General features: G+C 29.3%; 1 protein-coding gene across 4 annotated transcripts in view; it reads left to right on the forward strand.

Annotated features, from left to right (window-relative positions):
* Positions 1-17,525, forward strand: part of LOC118190303 (nucleoside diphosphate kinase 5-like) — a 599,363-nt gene that overhangs the window by 484,766 nt on the left and 97,072 nt on the right. The gene's annotated exons all lie outside the window — the stretch shown is intronic.

Here is a 17,525-nt window from a genome sequence, read left to right on the forward strand (position 1 = left end):
GAGTTGCCAAGGGATCTACAAAAGTGAAAGCATGTTTCAATGTCCATCAAACAAAACGTGGAATTGCTGCAAAAAATGGATAAAGGCATGAAGAAAGTGACAAAGAAATTAGTGAAAACGAAAAAATTTCGATTGACAATTTAGTCGGTATTCTTGGCACAGCAATTACAGGACTTGAACAGTGGAACTTTGTAACTGAACAAGAAATTATGTCTGTTTTTAGAATTAAAGAGAAATTATTAGCACATAAAATGAAGTAACTTAAACAACTTGCATTGAAAGAAATGTTTAATAAAGTAAACAAATAAATATTAAGCTTTTTTTTGTAAATTTTCATAATTGCTCTTTATTTCATAAATTACGGTTTCATATTTTTAATTTTATAATTTCTGCATGCCTTCTTGCCAGATTTAAATTGATGATCTATAATCCGGAAAAACCCCTTATCTGGAATCGCCGAAGTCCCGACGAGTCCGGATTAAAGACTTTGTACTGTATATACTTTTAAACCATCAGTTGAGGGAGTGTAAATTCATTGATAGCTAGTAGTTTCATTGCTTAAGTTTTCTGGTAAGCAATTGTTATTGTAGCATAAGTATGAATAATTTTCCTTCAAGATAGGTGTCAGCAATCTTTTCTATCCTTTGTTGCAGCTTTTATGATAAGAAACGCTGTATTCTCTCCAAAATTAATTTTCATTTGTTTACACAATAAAACCTATATGTTTTGGTAATTTTATAGAGGATACATTTATAGAGGTTTTATTGAGATAACAACTGTAAAGAATGCGATGACCCTCTGAGCCCTTAAAAAATATTCAGCAAAGGTTCTTTCTCTGTATGCATCTTAAAATTAGAATAAGCAAAGTGCTGTTAGGCCAAGCTAGATTGTTTAAGTTGCTTCATTTTATGTGCTAATAATTTCTCTTTAATTCTATAAACAGACATAATTTCTTGTTCAGTTACAAAGTTCCACTGTTCAAGTCCTGTAATTGCTGTGCCAAGAATACCGACTAAATTTTCAATCGAAATTTTTTTGTTTTCACTAATTTCTTTGTCACTTTCTTCATGCCTTTATCCATTTTTTGCAGCAATTCCACTTTTTATTTGATGGACATTGAAACACACTTTCGCTTTTGTAGATCCTTTGGCAGCTCAAGAATCGGAAACTCTTTTTGACATAATCGAAAGTTCAAGCTTAGATTTTATAAAATTGCTCTAACAGTATGCAAAAAATAATAAGCCAGTGGGAGAATCTGTTCAAAAAGCATACATGTTATTGTCATATATTCTGTAGCAAAAATTATCTGCAATAACTTTAATATACAAAAAACTGCTAAAGATAGTTAGAAAATTCCCAGAAAATTATTTTTAACTTCAGGGTTAAGTAAAAGCTAGATGATACTTTATTTTTTAAATTAAAAAACAAATCTGTTATGAAAGATACATTTATTCTAGAAAATGGTTTAATTTTATTAGTGAAATATCTTCTTATTCCCCCTCTCTTTTTTTTTTCGCTTTTTATTTTTTTGTTTCTTGTTTTGTCTAGGTCAGATTATTACAGAAGTTTTAAATATGTGCTTCTGTTACTTCAAAATCCCTTTACTGTATTTTCTTTTTTAGTTTAATATTTTACCCTTCCTTCTTGCTTAATGCTTCAAGTTAATATATTTGTAATTCAAATATATCTTTGTGTGTATATCATATGTTTCATACATTAAGACTAGGATGTTTTTATACTATATAGATAGATTACTTTTTAATATAGTTAGCTGAAATGTGTAGTCAAATGGAAGTGTGCACTAATTCAAAAATGCTATGTGAGAAAAACCACGATAATGTTCCATTTTTCTGTTCATTGTATAAAGACAGTAGTCTAAAAATTTTAAAAGTATACAGAACTAAAAATTTAGATAAAATGATATCCGCCCCCCCCCCCCGAAAAAAAAAAAAAAAAAAAAAAGAAAAGAAAAGATTAACTGGTTCTTCAAAAGATTTATTTTTTCTTCACTTGATGGATTAATTTTACTAGTGTATTTTCAAATGTATCTAATTTTTCAGGATAAATGAGAAAAGTGTAACGTAATAGTATTAAAATAATTATAATATTGATCATAAATGAACAATTCAGCTCTTACTATTATGGCCTTGAGAATAAGCACTGAATTTGCATGTATTTCCTATACTTGTATTTATGATTAGAAAAGGAATGAGACCAAAATATCCTATTTAAAAAATTTTTGTTCTGATTTCTTTTAATATATTCTATTTTTTTTAAATGGGATATTTTGTGGTAATGCCGTAAAATATTTCATTTAATATATATTCATAAAAAATAATACATCCTTTCTTTTTTTTAAGTGCTGCTATATGTTAATGAAAAAAAATGAGGTCAGTCTTAGTGTTTAAATTAAAAACATATGTAACATGAAGGTACATAATGTTTGTGAAATTAGCTCTCTTATCTCTCTCTCGCTATATATATATATATAGCGAGAGAGAGATTGAAATTATATCAGAGTATATATATATATACTCTGATATAATTTCAATTTTCACCCTGATATACTTTTAAAAGAAACAGAGTAAACTTTAGTAGTTTATATTTTGTGGTGTGATCTCCTTGTACCTGAGTACACTTTTAATGCTATTTAATGCTCAGTACATTTTTAATGAGCAATTCTGTACCTCTGAAAAGCAGACTGGTGGTTTATTCTCAAAATGTTCCATAACTGCTTTTTTTCACATCATCCTCATAATTAAATGCCTTTCCTTGAAGATCAGATTTTAATTTGAAGAACAGATAATAATCACTAGGACCTAAATCTGGGATGCAAAGTCAGTTTCTGAAATTCTCATTTCTAGTTTTTAACTGCATTAGCAAGTTGCCTTATATATATATATGTATCTATCTATCTATCTATCTATATATATATATATATACATTGCTGAAAGAAGAGTTCTGATTTTGAACAGACTATCCATGCGAAGATGGTCATGCAGAATGTGCAAAGACAGATCCTGTATTACTCCTGTGTCTTTAACTTGTAATCTTCTATCACTCATTGTTTCTTCTTGGATATGAGTGATATTTTCTGATGTGTCTAATAATCCTACTTCGTGAGTATCATCTACAAATTCAACCTACAAAAAATTGTTTCACCCATTTCTTTCACTATAAAATAGTCTACAGATGAATTAATTTACATGTTATGTTGTTTTATTGTTTGGGAATAAGACTGCTTTAAACAAAATTTGTATCACAAAATGGTACTCAGTTTTAAACATTTCAGAATAAACTTTATATTATTAGTCAGTGAAGAATGCATTGACTGAAAAATATTTTAAATTTATTCATATAGTGTAGCCTTTATATGCTTGCAGGAGGAATTTACTATCAAATAACTTTTTGTATGTGAGGTCAAACTTTTCAGTTTACTTGCATAGCAAATACTCACTTTGCTCATGTCAGTCTGTTTTATTTAGGTTAATAAGCATCTGAAATCACAAATAACTAAACCAGTTAATTTTGTTTCTATACAAATAGTCATTTTTGACAAATAATTAAATATAAATGATTTAATCACAGTTGCATTTGCTATTAAAATTTATTTTAGTCACTAATCCTGTGGGAAACTAAGAACGTATTTTTCTGCAATCTCAAGTTAAACTGGTCTTTTTTAAATCACAAGGCATACCAGTGGCTTTGTGGTAAAGTCACTGAACACAAGTAGTTCGATTTAAGTTCAGTTGCACATGAGCAGGTTGGTTATGTGGGTGTTTTCATGTTTTCTGCATGCGTAACGTGGCCATGAGCCAGTTTCTCGTAGAACATTCTTCATAAAGGTATGCCTCTTCCTTGCCTTCATGTGCTTTGCCATAACCAGACAAGCTAAGCCAGACTTTTAAATCATAAGATTTAAGTATTCCATGTATGAAGTATGATTTGGGGGGGGGGCATTTTAATTTATTGCACATACTTTTGAACATCCTTTCTCGCTTACTGTAAAGAAATGCAAGTTTTATGTTGAATAGCAAATCATTAATTAATTTTATTTTGTCATCGTTTAGGTCATATTAGAGAATTTCGATAAATGCTGGACAGATGGGCAAATGGAATATACACTTATATTTTCTTATTTTCTTCTGTCTTCATGGCAGATACATAAATATATAAATTTTTATTCTATAAAGAATTTTTTAAAAATAGTGCTTTTTTAGATGCCTGTAAGAGGGAGAAGGCTTTTAAAAGGAGAAAATTATCATATATTTTTAAACCTTAAGAGAATAAATTTAAGAATAAAAGACTATATTGTAACAAAACGCGAGTCTATTGAAATGTGCCGCTTTATGTGATCACGTTTGTCCTTCACTTTTTTGATAACATTAAGTGATGAGAAAAAATGTCCTTCAAAATAGCAATGGAATTTAACTAACTTAATACTACTTGAAACATATGAATAAATAATTTCACAGAGTTTAAATTAGGAAAGAGCAAAAATTTGTATATGAACTGTCCATAATGTCTTTAATGCAATAATTCATTTTTTTTACTGTTCATAATATTTCTGGAAATTATTTAACTCATGCTATACTTGCTGGTAATCTCTCGTTTACTGAAAGAGAACATGTAAGTGGTAAAATTAGAAGAAAATGAAACCATAGTTTGGCATAATTGTTCTTAAAAAATTAGTGATGAAACAAATTCTGCAGAATAGTTTTTGCTTCTGAAGAAGAGGGACCTTTGTTTGATCATCCTCAGAATCAATAGATTTATACAAAAATCTAAGCTGAACTAGTATTACTTTTTTGCCTAATTTTAAATGTTTGACTAAAATTGGAAAAAGCTGTTTAGCATCATAAGATCTGATTTAATGACTTTTTTTTTTTACACTTGACAATTTCTATTACCTTTTTTGATGTTATTACATGACTTTACACCAGTTAAAAAGTTATTTGATAATACTTTAAAAATATTAATCTAATACAGTAAGACCCCGCTTAACGCGGGGGATACGTTCCATCAAAGTAGAGCGTAATGCGAAACAGCGCTAAACGAGGCTATCTTAACATGTAAATAATGGGGTTAGGGGAAGATGGATAGAAAATTGGTTAGGTATTAAATTTAATAATGTTTTTTAATAAAAATAAAACCAAACATTTATTTCTTACAAAATAAAAACAATATAAACGAATGTACTTATAAAAACAAATAAAATTCTCAGTCAGATCATTCAGTCTATTCTCTGTATTTCCAATTTTCTGCCTTTTTGTCAAGAAGGCATTATGATAGATTGGCTTAATGGCATATTGCGTTCAATTTCGTCGTCAATCCACATACACAGTCGTTTTTCCATTTCCTCTATAATGTTATTTCTAGAACGGGTAATTCTAGTTACAGAGCTTGACGTAGTTGCAGTTGCCGATGACACTATTTTTTCTTTATTCTTAAGAATTGTCCTTATTGTTGAAGTTGCCAAATTCAATGCAACACTAATTTGAGATAGACGTTCATCAGAATCTAATCTTCTAATCACTTGCATTTTAGTTTCCAGTGAAATGCTTTTTCTGGTTGCTTTCTTTTCTTGTTTTTTATTATCACCCATGATAAAAACTAAAGATCATAATATTTGTCACTGTATTAATCGTTATAGTATTATATAAATTTATACTTACAATAATGTCAACAAATGTTTCAAATGATAAAAATGCGTCCGTACAGCACCGCACCAAACAAGAAACACAACTACACTGTTTCGGATATGTTATTTGGAAAACTAGCGCTGCGCACAATTTCGGGAATCCCCGTAGTGCTCTGAGCAGTTTCGTGGAATCCCCAGGTTGAAATAAAAGAGCGCTAAATGAAACAGCGTTAAGTGGGGTCTTAATGTATTTTGATATTAACTGAACTATTGATTGCAATAAACAATGTATTTTCCATGTTTTTGTATACAAATGGACAGGATTTTGGCAATTCGATAATAAGTGCTCGAATGATAACACTAACCGTGAATGCATTAAATGGCATTTACTATTGAAGCCGCTATATAAGAAATATTTTTGGTTTTGAAAATAGTTGGAATGGATTAAATAGAGCAAAACACACAATGCTTATCTGCTTTAAAAGATGGTTACCTTGTGAAAGCTTTTATAAAGGAAACTGACTCATTCATGTTTTACACTGGGAAAGCTGTTAAAATGGCCATGCATCCAGCCTGTTTTTATGCAAACCATAGTTGAACTACTTGCATCAGATAGTCTTATCCACATGATCATATGCTCGGGTACATGATAGAGCAGTAAGCTTTCAAATTTTTTCCTCCATGCACCCCTTTCACCTATCATCTACACCCTCCATTCCAGAACTCGAAAAGTGCACATTTAAGTACATTTATTTCCTTTAGATTTTTGTATAAATTAAGTAAGAAAAAGCATACAAAATTTAAATAAGTACCAAAATTTGAATAATAATAGTTTTTTACGGTCATAAGGTAAAACTAAATACTTAACAAGTAAATAAAAGGCTGATTGTATTCCCCTCCTGAAACTATGAAATTTCCCCCTCCCTCCCCAATTGAGAATTCCTTTGATAGAAATTGGAATAAAATAGTACTTTTTTGGGAGGGTGGGATTTATTTAATATTTATACGTTAGTGTGAAAAATATCATTTGAAGTTATATTTTAGCAATAATAGTGTTACTTAGAGGGAAAGAGAGAAAACAAGTACATTCCAGTTGAATTCATTTTGCATTTTATGCATAAAATATATAATTCATTGAAGCTTTATTATTGTGCTGGAATTCAAAGCAAACTATTATTATTTCTGATTTTTCTCATTAATACGTTATTATCCAATTTCTATTAAAAGGAATTTCATTCTGAACTTACTTAACATTAATAGTTCTGTTTCTGTGTCAGCCTGTCCATATATATAATATATAATTTGGATATTTAAATCCTGTCCCAGAGCTTTTTTGAGGATTTAATAATTTTATTTTTGCTTCTTAAATGTTTTCAGAGCTGTGTTGGAAATATATTTGCTTCATGGACTTTCAGCTAATTCCCAAAAATTTCATGCATGATTTTAAAATAATCATTTATAATCAGCCTTTGACAGTTTTGCTGCTGTAAAGTGCTATATTGTATTCATATATGTTAGAATTACTCTTGTTGTAGTACAAAACGACTGTATCGTAACCGTATAGTATCTGTATTATGAACATATTTGAGTGTTGTAGATTTACATTCTGTTTTTAGTTTACACATTACGTCAAAGAGAGAATTTTTAAAACTGCGTAGGAAAGTGTGTGTAGAGCCTGAAACTCCTTATAAAAAATAAAATAAAATAATTGAATGAAACTTGGCAATATTTACACAGCTTAAAAGAAGTCCGGCTTTACGTTCTGTGATATATTAAAATACGATTTTTTTTATTTCTGTGATATGTAAAAATCTGTTAAATTAGTAGCATAGGGTACATTGTTTTATTGTCAGTTGTCATCTTAAATTTAGTATGTATAATAGCACTGCGTTATTTCATATCACAGACATGGGTTGAGAAGTAGCTAAAGCGTTTTCCAACGAAACAAGAATACGTGCAAAATTTCTGCTCAGTCTCCGCATATGCTCGAACGCAAAGAAAATAAAAGAACTACCCTTGAATATCCTGTGTTCGGCAATCGTTATTCTTCTCGATTCCGCAAGATTGAAAACACCTGCTCTAAGAGAACCTCGTGGCCTATATTACAAGGAGCGGGTGAAGGCAGAACTTAACAAAGGGTTAAAGCTGGCCAACCGTTTTCTTTAATGTCAGATCTTGCAAGGATCTAACCCCTTGTGCTATTATGTTTTGCTTTGTAGTTTGCACTTTTTTTTTTTTTTTTTTTTTTTTTTTTTTTTTTTTTTTTTGTTGTACTTACGAGAATTGGGTCAGTGGTGGTCTGATACTTTTTGTAGTAAGATACTTCTTACGTTTTGATTGGGAAGTGTTTGTTAAATTATCTATTTGGATTAACTTTCATTTTGGAATTTTTTGCTTCAGTATTTCAGAAAGGTATTTACAGCACATGGAAATAAAATCCTGCAATAAAGATATCTTGCTGTTCCAAAATGTCAAAGTAAAAGATGAATAATGTAATAATGAGAGTAAAGAATTTACCTAGAAGTTTCGTAAATGTGGTAATTTTTAGCCAAATTCTCGAGCTTTACCTGATTGTAGTTAAGACGTCATTTAAAAGTAATAACAAATTTTTATTAATCCGTTTAAAAGTTGGGTGTAAAAAATTTAATAATTATTGTGTCATAAAAAGAAGGTATTTAAAATAAAATGAGGCCATGAAAAAAAACCAGCCAGCAATTTTACCTGTGTGCGATAATATACATATTGCATGAAATATTGTGTAGTATCTGTCTATGATATTGAAAATGGAAATTTTTTCAGTGTTCCAGTTACATATTCTGATATCTAATTTTTCTTGGTTGAAGTGCTGATTTACACTTAAAATTTTATATTATGCTTATTCTTGAAAATATATAACGAGAATAGAAGTAAGGAATAAGTACTTTTAAAATTTTAAAAATTTTACCTGTAGTAACAGGAAGAAATTATTTATTCATTCATTGAAAAATAGTTTTACATTTTCAAGGGCTTTTATTTGGGAGGGGCGTGAGGGATGATGATAAAACTTAATGACTGAGGAATTTATAAATAGAAGGAAAAAATGAGAGCTAGCGAATTTCTAAATTGATGTTAAGTGTGTTACTCTTTTTTTATTTTTTTTTATTTTTTATTTTTTTTTATTTTTTTGCGAGGGGGAAGCATGTATGTGGCTGGGTGTGGAAAATGAGAAACAAACTTTATGATGCTTAGTGTTCAAATAATAATAATTACAAAAGTAAAAATTGAGAATTGCACAAATTTCATCAAATAACTTGCATTTCTTTGGGGGGGGAGGTGCCTTGCAGAATGAGCAGAATTTGATATTCACTCCCCCTCTCTCTAGAAGAAATGTACAAATTAAAACAAAAACCACTAATGTTGACATCAGTTTAGTACTGTATATTTCAATAATGTAGTTTTGATAAAATGACACTATTATACTTTTGAATTTTTTAAGTTATTAAGTATTTGTAAATGTATGCAATGTTGAGAAAATAGTTATTCATAAATGCAATAGCAAATCATTGCTTAAAAGATCTGTACCATAAAGTATGCTGGAAGAATATAAATGTAATGCTTTGTATCTGCATTCTGCAAATAGAATATTTAGTTGATTTAATTTAAACGATGTGCTTATTATTGAAAAGTAGATCGAAGCATAATATTTTGCATTAAATACATTATACTGTGGGAAAAAAATTAAAAATTATTAAAAACACATAAAATTGTTCATTGTTTAGTCATTTAAGGAAAAATCAGATCAGAAATTATATCTGAAAATGCATCCTTGTATTTAATTATTTATCTGGAGTAATGCTTAGCTCTTTGCTACTTAACAGTATCATTAAATCCATTCTATTGCTCATTTGTAGCTGAAAATCATTCTGTATATAATATATAAAGAGACGCTATAATCTTTATATCTATATATAGAGAGAGAGAGAAAGAGAGATGGATATTGAAGTTATTTCCTCCCATGAAGCAGAGTCATTTTGTTAAAATTATTTATGAAAGCATAAATTAGCTCATATCGTTGAATTATACTAGTTCATGTATATTTTTAGAAATTTTATGCAGTTTCTAATTCTATTTTTAACCTGTTTTGATCTTGTCGAAACCTCGTAGCATAGCTGCAAAACATGTAATTTAATTGCTACTGACATTTGACAATTTGATTTTATATTCACTTTTTGTGGTTTTTGGTTTATTTGTAGTAGAGGAAATACATATTATTTTAGAACAAAGTAGGTGTGTGTATACAGTGGTGGCCAAAATTGTGGACACTTTTGGAAATGTGGACACTTTTGGAATTGTGGACTAGCTGCATTTCTGCTAATACTTTCATGGACAGCAGTGCCAAACCAAATTATATGTTGGCTTGCTCCTTATAGCGACAGTCATTAATTATTATTCTTAAGTTGGTTTTGAAGTCATAGTGATTATATCTCCAAAAAAGAATTTGATTGTTCTGTTCAACTTACATTAGAAAGTAATGATACATATTTATAATGATTGCCATCGGGATTTTTGCATGATTTTGTGTTCCCCTAATAATATTTTTTTCTTCACTTTTAAGTTTTTCTTGCTTCAGTTTTGAACCCCTGTAAAGAATGAAAGCCACCCAGCTGGTATAGAGACTAGTGACACTGAATGTTAGACTGACTGATAGGCCTGGATTTGAATCCAGGAGAAGGCACAGCTGTTTGTAAGTGTATAGTGTCTGTGCAGCAAGGGGCACGCAAAATACGTGGTCAGCCAAAATTTCTCTTGAGAAGTTGTGGTAGAGTAAGAGGGGTAGAAATCCTCGGACCCCTTCTTCCCGGGTGTTCATCCTCAAATTTGGGATGGAAACGTAACAGTTAGCTAGGTTCAGCAATACCTGAATCGTGTATGGTGCTACCGAAATGCAGGCTTGTAATAAGTGAATAAAAAAATATTGGAAACTTATCCTTCTTTTTTTTTTTTTTTTTTTTTTTTTGATCATGTAAATTATTAAATGACAACATTTTGATTAGGTGTAGTAATATTTACTTCTAGATAATATTTTGATACTTTTTAGTGGCAAATTTCATTCTAGTAGAGCATTGAAGTATGGGCACAACATGTAGGCATGTTAAATACGCCCATGTATTCTTTTGTATTTCAGGGAAGGGGAAGAGCAGTAGCCAGAGTAGCGCATTCATAGCAATATGTTGTTATATTTGTTATTGTGGTGTAGGTTGTTTTGATAGAATTTGGTCTTATTTTGGAAGTTAAGTTTTGGTGAGGATATTTTTTAATTCCCTTGTAAAATACCATGGAGGTAGGAAAGGGAGGAGGGGCCATTCTGCACTAGAAGTGAAGCACTGCTTTGAAGCTTGGGTCACCAGACGGGGTGTTCTTTGTTTACATTCATAAGCTCGCTTGACAAGATTCTGATAGTATTTCAACACACGACAGTTCCATAGAAATCGAAAAAGGGACACTCTCGCATGAAAGAAACATTCATAGTGTGATGGATAATAGCAATTTGTATAGTTTACTGACATTTACGCAAAAATCACATCTTGGTTATTTTTCGATAACTAACAACAGCGATTTTGATTATGAATTTGTTTATAAAATTCTAAGCTGTTGCACTACAAAAATATAGATTTTAAGAAAATTGCTAAAAGAGATCTGCCAAAATTTATTTTCTAGAAGATTTGAAAAGTTTGAAACTTGATGGCTAAATGTAAATATAAAATTATGTATGTTAAAATATTTGTAATTAGGCACATAGGTCAGATTAAGTTTTTATTAAATAGAGTAACGCATGCAAGGGCTGTCTGCCTAAAGAGAGAGATGCCATCGTGGAGGAATTTTGAAGAAAAACTGACCTTTCAGTGGGTATTAAAAATAATACTTATAATTTTCATTCAAATTATATTCATATATATTTTTTATGTAAAACTTTCGGGTGTATGCTAAATTAGTATAAATTACTTTACGCGAAAAATATAGTGAATGCACAGAAATTAAAGATTTGCACATGCAGGAAATGATAAATAGGAAATATGTATGGGTATTTATTTATGCATGTGCTTGCAAAAAGCATGTATCTGCCTTTGACAAAATACTTAAATATTCATTAAATTATTTATGTGTATTTGAAATGAAGAATTTATTCACTTATAAACAACTGTGAAAGTACTGTGAGGAAATCTAATGATTAAATTTATCTAATTTATAATAATTATAAATGTTATCTAAATATATAATAACCTTAATGTTGAATTGTAAACATAAATTGAAATCCTGTTGACAAATACGTTATAAAACTATTTAAGCAAGAATTGTTCGTATTGGAAAGCAATCTGTTAAAAGGTATTGTAAAGCAAATGCTATGAGATGCGCACTTAAGAACGTAATAAAGAGTTTTGGAATATGTATTGTTGAAATGAAGGGTAAAAAAAAATCTGATAAGTATAATTAAAAGAATTATTCCCTTTACATTTTATAATAACTCAGTTACAAGTTTTAAATAAAACAAAAAAAAAAAAAAAAAAAAAAAAAAAAAACTTATTTTATTCCCTTTCAGAAATGTTCAGAGAAAGTCAAATACTATTTAATACCTATTTAATTATTAGGAATTAGCGAAATACTTATTTAAAGTATTTTGCTAATTCCTAATAATTCTCTAATTTAAAATGAACCGAATAGAGCATTAATTATAAATTGACTTACATTTTTCGATTTAAAAGAAGCCAAAAAATCATGTCATATTTAAGAAAGTATTTTAGGAAGAAGCTCTATAAATAGAAAAGAAATAATGCATAATTTTAATATTAATAATACAATAAACTTTGATCTTAATTTTTGTACCTTAACTGAATAAAATCGAATTACCTTAATTTTTTTTTCTAATGTAATTAACGAAAACTTGTGAAAATATTTCATTCAAATTAAACCATTCTAAGAAAACTGTCCTGTGAAAAGTATAGCATTATTTCCGTTCAGAATGAAATGTTGTTTAAAAATATGTTGTTTTCACATACTTAGGACTCTGAAGTGTTGTAGAAAAAGAAAATATATACATTTATATGTATATTTGCGACGTAATTACAAAGTATTTACACCCGAACGCGTCAAATCCCATAGAACGCAATGGTAAATGACCCCAATGTTTTGGTTGGTCACCACGTAGGGATCGCCGGTGCTTCAGAGCAGGGTACGGAGAAACTTGTTTAGGGCGACTCCATCTTACTTCCATTTTATTTATTTTTTTCCTAACCCATTCCATTGATTTAATATGTGATTGAACAATTTCAGCAAGTTACATGCACGTCCGTCATTAGTCGTCCGGAATTGAGTTCAGCTATTGAAATTCTTATTTGGATCTTCTCACAGACAAAATTCTGTATTATCTTAACCCAAACTGTTATATTTGAGCTTCCATCTGTAAATATAATCTGATTCCAGTATTTAGAATTCTTATTTTTTTAATTTTGAGAAAAACGTAATAAGGAGTTCTCCACAATGGCTTATTCCCCCTCCTTTTGCCACCTGGCCATTTTACTTTTTGAGCAGATTGTATTGCTGTTTCAACTTTTTGTAGAATAACAAATACTCCATGTAGTTAATAAAGTCCTGGTGCAAATTTAAAAGATAAAGCGGTCTTTGATTATTTTTTACAGTTTCGAAAATCTTGCATACTATCTATTTAAATGCAAGATTAAAACAAATATTGAAATAGTGGTACGTAAATCACCTTGGCGCAGTGTGGCGAATTTCATGGATGAAAAAGAACAATAACTTTTATTGTAAAAAATTATATATTACATACATATATACTATTACGTACATATTCTAATATATTTATTTCAAAAGACAGTCAGTAAACCTAGTTGCAAACGAGTTTTGTTTTTGTCGTGGTGAAAATCTCGTAGCTTTCGCTTTGAAGAAGAATTCGAAGCATTGTTCCTTTAGCGACAAAATAATGTATTCCTGCAGAAATTTCCCCCTCTCTTTCTTCTGCTATAGGAAAATCCTACAAGTTTTAAAATCGAGTTTAAGACAAAAAATAATCTAAATTTTTCTATAAAAGGCGTAACACAGTAAAAAAAGAACGCGTACGAAAATGGCGATGTTGGAAACTGAATATTTGTCATGTGCCTGGTCGCCTGAGTAATTGTTATGCACGTGGTTGATAGAGTTAAATGTATTCTGAAGATTTGGGGATTTTTGCTGATGTGTTTGCGATAGTACGTAAGTATCGAAATAGTAGAGAATAACAGCTTTGATATTCTCCCACGTCTTCTTTTTGTGAATTGTATCACAAGGAGTTGACGTTTCATGACATCAGAAACTCTTAAATATTTCTAATTATCCACTTCAGCAAATTTTCGGAGAGCAACTTTTCTTTTTCTTTCTAATCATGTATGCGTGAGGAAGCCATGATAATTATACATTGAAAGAACACAGATTCTAAAAAGAATTTATGGACAAATTTTAAGACATTTCATTAAAGAATTTATGGTTTTTTTTTTTTTTTTTTTTTTTTTTTTTTTTTTTTTTAGATGCTGTTTGCTGTGTTCGAGACAAACTAATGTCATGAACTTGATGTTTAATTAATGGCTGATAATTTTGTTCTCTCCGTAAAGTCTGTGACTTTTGTGATATTATTTCCTCACTCTAAAGAAAAGATGTTATTTTTTAAATTTTGATAAAAATACTTAGCATAAAAGAAGACTAGATAATGGATGGGATGTTCGAAAGAAAAGCATGTTTTATGCATTTAAATTTTTTGGCGTTATCAAAAGTGATCAATAATTTTTGTGAGACACTGTCCATAATTTCAGTCGTGTGTATGCCCTTCTCCACCCTCCACGTGCAATGCATTGCCACTTACTGTTCTGATTCAGCTTCAACTTTTTTATCAGTTTATACACTACTCATATTCGTAATTTTGCATATGACATGAATGCTATTGTTGTCTTTCGCTGCCAAAATTCTTAAATCTATTCAAATTAGTGTCCTAGGAATTACTATAGACAAATTTTGAACATCATCTTTCAGTCAAAAAATATCTGACTTTAAAATTCTCCCTGTAATTTTCTTCTTTTTCTGTTTAACATAGAAATTTTGCTTTGTTCTGAGGATTCGAGATTTACTATCCCGAATTTTTCTATCGCTCCGCAATTAACAAACTTAGGTATTTTTAAGGCAAAGCCCTCGTTAATCGGAAGTCGACTGTAATTAGACATTCATTTGCTGAAATAACTTTTATTGAAGAAGTTATTCGAGAAAAATATTTTATTAGCCCAAAGAGGCGTTAGTCTAGAGGCCTTTTAATCTCGAAGGCCTATTGATCTCGAAATGGCATTTTGCTTCCTCTATAAATCTATATATTCTATAAGTTTATCTCCTACTATATATTCTATAAGTGAAATGGACTATAAATGTCCATTTCACTTTTCAAACTGTTGCCACCAAATATTATCGCCCTGGTTTATATTTAAAGAAATTAAATAATAAAGAATCTGCATGAATGTATGCATGTTTCTCGCATTAGAGAAAAAACAACGGAGCCTAGAGCCATCAAATTTTGAATAATTTAGTCCTCCACCCGAATATGTGCGCCTGGAAGCCCAAATTTAGAATTTGTTTTATTGTCTGTTTCATATTTTGTAAAACTTTTAATGAATTTTTTATTAGCAAACTCAATGATTTCAAAGCGAGCAACAGCACGACAGTGTACGGAAAAACGTACGTCTGCGTGTAAATGGGGGGGGGGGAATCCCCTTTGGGCGCGATATGAAATCTAAATGCTTTTATATTTTTTTTAAAAATTTGTTTGTTTCACTTTATGTAATTTTGGACACATTTCTTCAGAAGTATTACATTAACACTTATTCATTATTGAATAAACGGTAATTAATGACTGAAATTATTTCACAAGATAATAAAAAATTAACAAAGTTTTAGCTTTGAAATAATTTTTCGCGCAAATAGAATCTTGTAGTCTGAAAACCTCGAATTACAGTTTGACACTTAAAAAAAGTATGCAAGTGTTTCGCTTTCTTTCTTAAATAATAATAATATCTGTTGTAGCTAGCTCGTAAAAATAAATCTTTACAGTTGAGTAAAATTAAAATTTAGCTCAGAAGTAATATAATTTTTAAAACTACGGGTGTTTTATTTAACCTTTTTAAGATCTTTCTTTGAATATAAAATATGTAAACACAAAAATACTTAATTATTAAAAATGAATATTATCTTTTGATTAAAGAAATGGATAGAGAGATTTCATTCTTTATATTAATTATAAAATTTCATTATCAGTATTTGATTTATGTTTTGAATTAGATGACAACATGACGAACTAGAATTAGGAATTTTGCATTCAATGTAGTATTAGATACGTATTTTATGTATAAGATAGTATTAGAACTATACATTTTATATCTCTAAAACTACTTTATACAGTGTTTTATTTATTAGGTAGTTTTAGAAATATGTTTTATTTATCACATGTATTGCATACAGAGGTTCTTGAGCAGTCTCCCCATGCCCTGTTTTCACCATTGTTGGACAATCACTGCTCCTTTTTCTTCGAAAAACTCAGGGGGAGGAATATATATATACATATTATGCAAATTTAGGTTCTTTTTTAATGTATTTTATAAATTAAACAAAAAAAAAAAAAAAAAAAAAAAAAACGTAGAAAAGGTTGGTAAAAGAACTTGAATAAAAGTAGTTTTTTTTATTATATATATATATATATATATATATATATATTATATATATATATTTTTATTTATTATATATATATATATATATATATATATATATATATATATATTTATTATATATATTCATAATCTAAAACTAAATACGTAACAGGTAAATAAAAGGCTGACTGCATTACCCCCACCCTGTTGAGAACCCCTGGGGTGTAGGATATTTTTTATTGAAAGTACTTTTGATATTTTTTATTGAAAGTACTTTTGATATTTTTTATTGAAAGTTTGGTTGATATTGAGAGTGCTAATTAGAAAGTGCACGTATGCTAACTTCTAAAGTTATTCGCTCTCTTGTTATGATAAGTGATGTATGTTTATGTGCGAAAATAAATAAAAGCTATTGTGCATCGTCGATTAGCAAAGACGCGTTTTTATAATCTTTGGTTTATCATAAACAAAAATCTGTCGCGAATCGAAAATATTTTAATATTTTTTGGAAATACTAAATGGATCAAAGATCATTTTTAACTTTCAAGTTAGTGTTTTGAAAGCTGAAAATAATTTTTAAATGAAAGACTATTTTTTACGTTTTCTTTTTTTTAAAAATAATTGTTAATTGCATATATATATAAAATATAAGATTTCCAATTCGTGCTTTGTATTCAAGAATATTTGATGCTTTTATGTAGAATTTCGAGTATACAAACAAATGTTGGTGCTCATGTTAATATGAAGTAAAAACCGCAAAAAATAGTGATGGAAATTTGCAATAGAAAGATGATTTTAAAAAACGAGTTTTATTTCAAAAATTTAAGCACATCTCCAATATGTTTTTATAAAAAAATTGAATTTAAATACCATTTTACCATAAAATTTGTTAAACGAATTACATTCTTAATGATAACAGTGCTAACTTTTATTGCTGAACCGTACTTCACAATCCAAATAATTAATTAATCATGGATTCGAAATTAAGGCGCCAGCATAAGATACCTACAAATGTTGAGTTTTACTACATAACCCATGGAAATAGCAGAAATCGTGATACTAATTCTTACTACACTCAGATTTTAATGTATAATGATCATGAAAATAATAATCGGATACATTGTCGTAACTCACGGAATTCCTTTTAATACATTTCATAACATAAGTTTTCATAA

This window comes from Stegodyphus dumicola, chromosome 4 (genome assembly GCF_044657685.1).
Source record: "Stegodyphus dumicola isolate Sdum_Otavi_A_Nest chromosome 4, ASM4465768v1".
NCBI lineage: Eukaryota > Metazoa > Arthropoda > Arachnida > Araneae > Eresidae > Stegodyphus > Stegodyphus dumicola.